The 10,467-nt window shown below is 47.8% G+C and overlaps 1 protein-coding gene across 3 annotated transcripts in view; it reads left to right on the top strand.

Annotated features, from left to right (window-relative positions):
- Nucleotides 1-5,162: 5,162 nt before the first annotated feature.
- ZBTB2 (zinc finger and BTB domain containing 2) overlaps nucleotides 5,163-10,467 on the top strand; it is a 68,185-nt gene continuing 62,880 nt past the window's right edge. For 2 of the 3 annotated variants that reach the window (XM_069608136.1, XM_069608134.1), the window contains exon 1: nucleotides 5,163-5,595. The gene's annotated coding sequence lies outside the window, so the exon portion shown is untranslated. Of the gene's footprint in view, nucleotides 5,596-6,128; nucleotides 6,319-10,467 lie in introns of those variants that run through there. The other variant, XM_069608135.1, reaches the window with a different exon arrangement.

The following is a 10,467-nucleotide window of genomic DNA, read 5'->3' as shown; positions in this document are numbered from 1 at the left end:
CCCCTGCCCCCGCCACACACATAGGTGATATCCGAAAGCAGCTCTACCTACCTCGTCATCACCCCAAAATGGGTGCACAAACATTGACTTCCTCAATAGCTATGAAAAGCTTGTTAATCCCATTCAGCACTGTCTCTGTAGGATCCATAGGTATTGGCCCAAAGGGTTAAGAGCCCTGAATAGGCCTTTTTGAATACTGAAACGGTCGTATTGTCCACACGATCCCTGACCGCAGCCTCCTCTTCAGCCATCAATGACCTGACCACCAGACTAGAAAGGATTGATTCTGGCATTGCCTTTTCTTTGCCTCGCAATGGATAAAGTTTTGATGTGAACCTAGGCATCTGAATGTGTTCCAGGTCCTTCCACTCATCCAGGATATTGGACCCGATAACTGAAATCAGGGTAAGCCCCAACTTAGGGAGATGCTTGTATTGGCGAATTTGTGGATCAATCGATGGACCCGGACCAAGCAGCTCCACAAAACCCATGGATTCCGATATCTGGGGAATAATCTTTGCAGCTTCTTCCCTGCCAAGGTACTTCCCTAGAGGGTCTGGATTCTCCTCTGATGGAGAAGATGATGTGGACAAAGAGGAACTTGTGCTTTAGCTGGAAAAGGATGACGGCTTGGAAGAGGGATTCCTCCTCCCTCAGACTTGCTGCTGCTCATGTATATCCTGCTTAACCACTAGCTTAACCTCCTTTTTGGAGAAGCCCTTCCTTTTTCTTATGGGCTTTGGAGCATGTATGCAGGCAGGACTTGCACAGAAGAAGGGTCATCCTCAACCTCCCTATGCCTCTTCTTCTCCTTCCTTTTCATTGAGCTCACTCTGCCTCATACACATACTCCTTAAGTTCCAGAAGCTTCTCAAGACCCTCCTTTTTTCTTCCTACTTCTCTCCCCTGCTAATGTCCCCCTCTGCCACTTGACTGGCAACCTGGTTCCTTCAGTGTCTTACAGGGCACCAGGCCCTCCTCGTTCAGTCTACCCCTGCACTTGGTCTCCCCTGAGCCCCCCCCAAGCGCCCAACTACACTTGCCCATCGGGCCTCCTCCCCTTGCACTAGCCTGGCTGGGCCAGCACCCTTGAGCCCTACCGACCCCTTGACTCGCACTTACTTAGCTTGTGGACCTCTTTTCCCCCTACAGTCTCTGCATTCCCCTGGCTCTGTCTACCTGGCCTCCCCTGGCACTCGCCTAGCCACCGGCCCTTCCACCCTAACCAGCACCACTGCATGATCCAAATGTCACAAGGCCTAGAAGGAATATTTTTTGTCTCGTCATCCCTGCCTCCCCCAGCCCCCTGCGTTGAAACACATTGTGTACAGGCACATTATAAATACCCAATGAATAAATGTACCAATGAGTCTGCTCCCTCACCATTTATGGGAACGATGTGACCTCTGGATTATTCCCCAATTGTATAGTCTATCTGGTAGAAGGAGTAGCACCCCCACCTCAAAGGAAAAAGAAGGAACTATGTAAGTGTTCTAGTTTAACAGTTACATTCACAGTGCGCACAAATCAATGGTCCATGCATTAGTTGGATACGATTTGATTGCAGGTCAGCCTGACACGCGTTTCGAGCTATGTGCTCTTCCTCTGAGGCTTCATCAGTCTTGGTCCAAAATGTATCACAAAAAGTAATTGCCTGTAGGGTAACACTCGTTCAAACACTATATTATTGCGCAGTTGCGTCCATCCATTAACTTATTCGAACCTTTCGGCAGCTTACACATCCGCAGGGGGACTGATCAAGCCTTGGAGGAAGAGCACATAGCTCAAAACACGCATCAGGCTGACCTGCAAGCAATTAATTCATATGCAACTAATGCATGGACTTCATTGATTTGTGTGCAGTGTGAATGTAACTGGTAAACTAGCATTCTAGAACGGTGGACTATTTGGCAGTTTACCCACACCCTACACTCACCTGCAGCCGCCTCCCATAACTGTTTTAGGTACAAGCGCTTGGGTTTCCATCTCTCCACTTGCCACAATATGTAGCCTATGTATAAGCGTTCCCCTCTTTCTTCTGCACTATAACCACTTTTTATTGTTCAGTTCAACTTTTCTTAACCCCCATTCCTTCACAGTGCCAATCGCTGAGCAAGCTACCAATATGACATGTAATCATACTTTTGGACTTCTTGTGTTCCTTGGTGCATTGGATCTTTACCAATCTCCTCTCAAGTGTATATTCACACTGTGCACAAAAATGATTGCATTAATCATATACATGGTTTAAAAACCCAAGCCCTTCATAAAAATAACCAAGCTAGAAATAGCATTGCGGGGCAGTCACCCAACCCGGGTATACATACATGTTCTGATAACCAACATTTTAAAGGCATTTCCCAAACCTTCCAGCAATTTGAAATATTATGAGCAAAGTAGTGTGTTACACCTGGAAAACCATGTATTAAAACAGATATCATTTCTGGAGGACACTTCTGTGTTTATGAATGGTTGAACCTTGGCTTTACGGAATGCTTTAGCATCTCAATGTGCTTGAAAGCAGCTAGTACTAGTAGTATGTTTTAATCAACAAAACAAGGCCAATGAGATCCAAAGCATTAGCATGGGAAAGGCACTTCCCCAGGGACCTCCATAGTGGTATTAACCAGCTATTGATGGTAGCAGGTGCAAAATGGTGCGAGTAGCTCCGCATCTACTAGCAGTGCCTGGCAAATGCCTAATAGGAATGCACACAGCAAAACTGTTGGCTTTGCCAATGCTTGTTTTCAACAGGACTACTCAGAAGGACACGCCTAGTTCTTATAAAGCGAGTGGCTAAAAGCAGACCTAGTTAAGGCATTTTGATTACACCAGTAGTGTGTTTACAACTCCAATTAAGTAATTAACTCTCAGAAGTCTGCTTTGAAAAAACAAGTGAAATGTTAGATGGTACGGCTTGATTAAAAGGAGCTGAAAGAGCTCCCACAAGGAGAGGTGTGTTGGTCAGAAATCGGGTGGAAATGGCCATAGGGATTAGCATTGGCAGTCAATGGGTGGGCAAAGAGCCAAACAACACCTACAAGCGTTGTATTTCCCCCATCTGCATTCTAATTCAATAGTTTTGCCTTTCAGGTAGCACTAAAACAGCACCTAATAGCCCAAACTAAAAAGGAATAGGTCTTAACAAGGAAGTGAAATAGAATGTATTACATTTGAAAAAAAAATGCTCACGTTGCAATCACGTTACAAAAATGGATAAATCAACATGAGCTTGTACATCTGTCTATGCAATCATTCGCAGATTAAAGTAGGACAGATAATGTGTAGTAGGGAGCGGCACTGGCAGAGTTACACATTTGCATATATCCTGAAAACGTGCATGCTCCACTGGCATGCAATAATTGACTTCTGGCAAGTAAGAAATGGTGTGCTCTGTGCACATGGAGAAGTGAGGGAGCTGGTGATTTAACACCCACCTACTAGCTTGCAATTTAAAATGTGTACACCTGCATAACTACTACAGGATTAATAATTTGAGATACAGTGGAAGATTATTTCCAGTATTTACAACTAGAGGGTTCGAAATTGAGGGGAGCTGGGAGCTATTTAGATCCTGCTTCTAGCATAGTAGAGTCTGTTAGCTTGAAACCAAGGTTTTGTACGATCAGACTGGAAAAAAAAGGTCCAACTGTACAAAACTACCGAAAAATGCTACCAGCAAAGGTTCGAACCTTTGGTGGTAGCATTGCAGGTAAGTTATAAAAAAAAAAAAAAAAACTGCGGGGTGTCTCTCGCAACACCCCGCTCACTACACGGCGTGGCATAGTGCACCACTGCAGCACACCCGCAAAAAATAAATAAACAAAACGCGGGCTTCAGTGGTGTCCCCCACAACATCCAGCTCACTGTACTTTACAGAATAGTGAGCGGGGGTTGCGGGAGAAACCCCTGCAGCCCCCGTAGTATGTTCGCATGACAAAAGGTGCAAACTTTTGGTAGTTCGCACCTTTCTCATGCGAACATTCTGGCCGCTGCAAAATCAGCCACGGTCGGATCACTTAGAATCTGAAACCAACAGCTACCAGGAGCTACTTTGGGCTCTTAGGTCCAACTGGTGCCTTCCAAACATCTATGTGACATTAACTTGAAGTATCTGAGAATGTTGATAAAGAAGAATTAAAACATGTCTAATACACATTTAAACACAATGGTTCATTCAAAATAGACAAAATGTTAAAGAGGCATCTCTGGCAGCTCGCGGCTCCCCTGCGGTAGCTCCTGCCTACTGGGTGATGCCCGACAACCAGGAGCTGGCTTTAGCTCCTGCTCAATGAATCTCAATTACGAATCCTGCAACTATGTACATGTTTAAAGGTCAGCATGAGAGATCAGAGAGGGAGTGATGCGACAGCATGAATGTCCTTACTGGAAAGCATGGGACTTTTCAGTGCAGTCTTCAAGCCAGATGGAGAAGGTTTGTTGTCAGAGGTAGGGAATTCCATTGATGGGGAGCGAGTAGGTGAAGGAGGTTGATTGGGACAGAAGTTAAGGAGGGTCTGCAGTGTAATAGTGTTGAATGGGCGAATAATGAGCTGCTGAATCATCCAGGTAAGGCAAGGCATGCGAATAGCTCAAGGATAGATTAGTAGTAAGGAAGGAAATTGCTTATGGACAACTACCCTGACTTGAGATGAAAGAAATGAAGAGGTTAAAGATTGAGTGCTAACCAAAAAAAATGACTTACTTGCTATGATTGTTTAATAACATGAATGAAAATTATCCACACAAAGGGTTTGGTATAGACACACCGAAAACTGAACATCTGCATGTGTGTATCAGTTGCTTTTAGTTACAAATAAAAATCAATACGTCCTGTGACATCCAACTTTCCTAATTAAAGTTTGGTCAATATGTGTTTGACAGACTTATCCGTTTCCAATAAGATTTCATTAAACAGCAAGCAGTGACCTCGAATAATACAGTACAAAAAAAATGACAAACTACTAAACATAAGATGTTCTACAATTACACCGATAATTAAAACTCGATGCAGTGGAATATCAATCACATATGTCAAGGGGACTTCTGTTTTATAAACACGGGGTAAAGTGAACACAGAACTTTCTTTAAAATGAAGAAGTGAAATTGGTTGCAATTAAAATGTTAACGGGTATATATTGACTATGACATGCAGGGGTTGCGGCGCTCCGTTTGTGCTTCAGGAGGTGTGTGTTTATATCGGTGCACACGCGGTATGTCACATTTGAAGGCAGTGTGAGCGGACTGTGCCGGCGCCGTGTGTTCTGCCACTGCCTAGCTCTGTACTGCTGGCGGGGATGCTGCTGCCGCTGGAGGCAGAAGGAGGGGGAGGGGTGCTTGCCGCCACAGCCTCTCGCCGCCAGCCCTGTCTCCCGGCGGGAGAGGAGTTGCTGCTGCACAAGGGGCCCCGCCGCCGATGGTCATGTGACCCTTAACGCAACCGGACGGGAGCGGAGCAGCAGCACCGGCAGTAGCCGCCGCCGCCCGCAGAGAACAGGGAGCAGTGAAAGAGGAGGATCACGGGACCGGCACCGGGAGGTCACCCGGGGAAGAGCGTGAGGGCATACCGGGGCTGAGTGTTGGGACATAACAGGGGTGAGTCTGGAACACGTGTCGTTGCCCTGGTACCAGGCGCTCTATGCCGCCTGAGTGAGGCTAGCTACGGAGCGCTTGTAATTGGGGGGCGTTGTTGGGGCTGCTTAATCCCGGGAGTGTGAACCGGGGCTCTGGGTTGGGATTTTAAATGTAGGGTGGAGGATAGTAACCGGACGCGTGTTTGGGCCGCGGCTCATAGCCGAGACCTTGTTTGGGGGGCTGTGAGGGGGGGGGGGGGGGGGGGGTGTTAGGGTGTTGCGCGTCATTATGGTAGGTACGGGAACCGGGGTCTAACCTCGTACTTCCTCCCACTTCTTTACAGGACTCTTTCCCCCCACTCCCCTGGCATAAGAGGCCCGGCGCCGAGAGCCGGGGGCACCCCAGGTCGCGGCCCGAGTCTCAGTTTGGCCTGCCTCTCGGCCCCCGGGAGAAGGCCTCGCCACCGCCATGCGGGCTGCAGGGGGGAGGGGGTACGGAGGAGGGGGGAAGCCATCTTTGTTCGTTAGCGCGTGCTCCCCTCCCCCTGTGGTGACGGGCGGCGGAAGTGCGGCCTCCTCCCCTCCGGAGGCGGCGGCGGCACATCCGGTGCTTCGGTAGGAAGCGGCGCACGGGGGGCGCAGTTGCTTCTCCTTCCTGTCCCGGGCTGGGTGGCGGCTGTCGCTTCCTTTCTCGGGGCTGGGTCCTCGCTTTCCCTGTTCATTTCTCCCGGCTTGCTGTCGCTAGGTCAGTCAGTGAGCACTCGTGGGGGCGGGGGCCGCGCTGTGCGCCGAGGTGGCTGGGCGGCCGCGACCAATGGGAGGCCAGAGGCTGACGGGCTGAGCGTGCATCATTTGCATCACAGCGCAGCCACTACCAGGAAGACAACACAGTCCTCCTAGCCAGGAGTGTGCAGAGCACTACAAGGGCAGTCATTGCGTGCACGGCACACACCCCGCTTCAGCCAGGAAACGATGTCGGTGCGCAGACTGCTAGGGCGAGATAGTATAGGACATATTGACAAGAGTTGTTAAAAAGAGCAAGACACATGATCTCTTAAGGGCCGAACAAACCACATATTATCGTCGGATTAATCAATGCGTGTTTAATCACAGTTTCAGTACGTGGGTAGTCACGTAATGTCTGACTGATAATGCTTCCATAAAGAGAATGCAAAGCAAGCGTACCGTGACCTTGCAGTATGCTGCTCCCTAGGGTAACTAAGACACCTGGAAAAGGCTTAAACGATATATTTTGCCTAACGTGTAGCATCAGGCGTTTCTTCCGTTGGTCTGAAGTATTCCTTTCGTTGCCCTATAGACATTATAAAAGAAAAGGGCACCTGTGCTGTCGCTGTTCAATTTTCGGTGTGATATACCATAGCTTTTTTTAATTTTGTCACTTTGGTTTAAAACAATGTTACATAATCCGTCTTCTTCCACGCAATATGCCGCCCTTTCAAAACGTCCTACGTATGAACTTCTAAATACCCGGGAATAGTGCCCTGTCCTCCTGCTGGGATGCTTTGTAAATAATGAATACATGAAATTCAACCGATCGTTTTAACCATTTCGATGCCACAGTTGCAATACTATATTTGCGGGATGGCTTCTTGCCACCAACATCCCATGTCTATACTTCCTAGGACCTAACGATTGGCGGTGTGCCCACTATCTGCTGTGGGAGTAGGTGTACGAGTGCTAACACAACGCGGCATTCTATTGCACCATTTAAATCTGAAGTGTGCTCATTCAATCTCATATATTTCGTCCAGGCGGAGCCCTTCCCCATGAACGTCTGGCCACACCCGTCATTATATTTATTTAAATTTGTATAGCGCGCAAACAGCCCTTGGGCATCGAGGCGTGTTACGTGTTTTGAGCTTAGTTACATGAGGCATCTGAATGGCCGTAGGCGTAAATACAGATCAGGTACAAACATTACACATTACATGCAGGCAGTTTTGAGAGAGTTGTATACAGGCAGTGTGTGGTGGTGGTTAGGTGAAGAGTAGAGTCATGGTCTTTATTATCCACTATTGTGGACTCTGCATCATTGTTTTCATTTCCTAGTACCTCAGTGTATGTTTCTGATTGATCTTGCAGCCAGTTGTGCATCGCCCAAAGTTCACAAAATTGATCACTTTGCATTTTGAGCTTTTGCCTTTTCCCACAGCACCACTGACTCCAATCTATTAAAAGTTAGATGCCTACCTACTGTCCCCATAGACGATTGGGCAGTCTTGTTTGGGTGTTGGTTCTTGACAACCACCACACCAATAGCCAACCAGGTGGCATACATGCTTCCGTGGTAAAGGTCAATCTGCCATTTGCACAGTGAAATGACGTTCCTTTAAGTGAACCCTGGATCACTCTTAAACGCAGACAAATCTTTCCAACTGAATGTGTGGGCTGTTGTAGAAATACACTTTTGTAAGGTATGCAGGCATCTGTTATATTGAGGAATATTGTGTGTACTACAGCACCAGTGTCATTAGAAATGTGCCTGTAGATAAGAGACTCAACCTATTCAGCTGCTCTCACGCTCCTTCCTGGAGTGTCGCTGATGGTTGAGCTAGTGCAATGTTTACTGAGGTTTCTGCCACTTTTTTTTTTATTATCAAAGTGAATCCAATCTCGCATGTAACATTAGTGGCTTTAGCACTCATTAGTACTTTGAATGCTTCATGACTGAGCTCCCATCCCTGGAAATTAAGCATCACAATCCTATGCCCTTGAATGTGATGTCATGGGATGCCGCTGGCAAGTCATTCAAGAATGTACACTGAACCTAGTGTCTCCATTTCCAAAGTTGTATTTGTTCCATCAAACACCCAGCCTTATTATTGTGTGTTGCAGCAATTTGTGATTCTGACAATAACTTGCCATGGGATAAATTGAGGGGGTGGAAGCAACTAGTGGCACAAACATATCCATGATATGATGTATGGCATTTATAACGCGCCTATACAAAGTGTTTCAAGGCGTGATGAGGCAAGGGAGGGGGAACAGAGGGAAGCCAGACAGCGATCCTACTAGGCCAGGTGTCATTCAGATCGCACAAGTGCATGGGAAGGGGGAAGGGGGAGGGGACAGTGCAGTACATGGGATAGTCGAATAAATAAACAATAAGTAAAAGTACCGTCAGCAGGTGGCAAGTGCAAGGGTAGGTGCAGACATCATGTGTCAAGTGCTGGTAGTGGGACTGCAGGGATACAGAAAACAGTCCCCAAGTGCGGGGGTTGCCAGGAAGGCAGTGCATGTGTGTGTGACTGGCGGGGGAGGAACCCGGGCCCGAGATCAGAGGGTGGCCAGGTAACCAGTGTAGAGTAGAAGCAGGCAGATTTAGAGAGGGGCTGTTGCAATAGTCCAGCCTAGAGAGAACCAGAGCTCTGGAGACAGTGAGCTTCTGGGGGAAGGAGAGGAAAAGAATACCTCTGAGGAGGTGCAACTGGTAGTGTGACTTCTTAGAGACGTCAGAGATGTAAGGAGAGTGTGGAGTCGAAGATGACCCCCAAGGTTTTGAGCCTCAGAGGTGGGAGCAGGAAGAGGGCCAAGAGAGTGACAGGAAAGGAGGGGGCGGGTGTGCCGATGAGGAGAATCTCAGTCTAACTGGCATTAAGGCAGAGATCATTGGCGGCACACCACTCCTGGAAAGCAGACAGTCAGAGATGAGCGATGGAAAAGAGGTGGCTGAGGGTAGCCTGAAAATGAGCTGGTGTCATCCGCCAGGGAGACAGGTTAGAGCCCTGGTGAATACCACAGGTAGAGATAGAGGAGAGGAAGGACCCAAGTTGAACCTGGGAGGGTCGGTCATAAAGGAAAGAAGTCAGCCACGACAGGGCCTGACTGGTGATCCCCAGGTTATCACGGAGATGGTTGAGCAGGATGGCATGGTGTACCATGTCAAAGGCAGAGGAGAGTTCAAGTAAGATCAGGGCACAGGGGGTGTTGGAATCAAGGTTGGAGAGCAGGTCTTCGCGGATGTTCAGTAGTGCAGTTTCCGTGCTTCTGGTAGCTCTGAAGCCAGACTGATCATGGAGACAACCAACAGATTTAGTGTAAAGATTGAGCTGGCTAGCTTTTCCAAGAGTTTGCCCAGGAAAGGAGTGATGGAGATTGGGTGATAGTTAGCCGGGCAGGCTGGGTTGGCCGAGGGTTTCTTAAGAAGAGGGTGCACAAAGGACTGCTTCAGGGGGGGAGGGAAGACTCCAGTGGCGAAGGAGTGGTTGCAGAAGTCGGCCAGGGCAGGAGCCAGGGAGTCAATGTGGTCCTTGATGGTTTTGGAGGAACAGGGATGAACCTGTTTTGACAAGGCTTTCATAGATCAGACTTATCTAGAAACCTCGTCTGGCGAGAAAAAATACCTCGTCCATGTGAGGACAAATACCGTAAGATTGGAATATGCACATGCAATGTAACTGTCAACCTATTAAGCTGTCCACATACAGGGCAAGCTTTAAGTTTTGCCTAAACTCTCCCAAAACTTTGCCAAAATCCACATTTTTGCTCTGTTTTAAAAGCAATTCGGGCCAGTTGATTGGTCTTAAAATCTCCTGGCAGATCTCATGATGAATTTTACCCTTTGCAGCAGTTAAATCCTTGATGAGTGATAAAAGAAGTAACCTATTGCTAACATGGGGTTGAAAGAGAAAATTAGGAAGAGGGTAGGGGGGGTCATAAAATGGTGGACCAGTGCTTAGGAAGCACCATGGTAAGAGCTACAGGACAGCCACCCAGTTCTCTTCCCGGACACTGCAGACAGAATCCCCCTATTTCCTGAATAACTTCCAGATGGAAACATTTCCCCGGTAGCCCAGACCTCTAATAGAGCTTGGCTAGAAAGGAGACACAGCCTGGTACACTTCCCTTTGTTTTGTTAGATTAATAGGGATTC

This window comes from Ambystoma mexicanum, chromosome 4q, assembly GCF_040938575.1.
Source record: "Ambystoma mexicanum isolate Mex_15411 chromosome 4q, UKY_AmexF1_1, whole genome shotgun sequence".
NCBI classification, from domain to species: domain Eukaryota; kingdom Metazoa; phylum Chordata; class Amphibia; order Caudata; family Ambystomatidae; genus Ambystoma; species Ambystoma mexicanum.
Note: the sequence above shows the minus strand (reverse complement) of the source record. Positions and strands in the feature narration are given on the sequence as shown.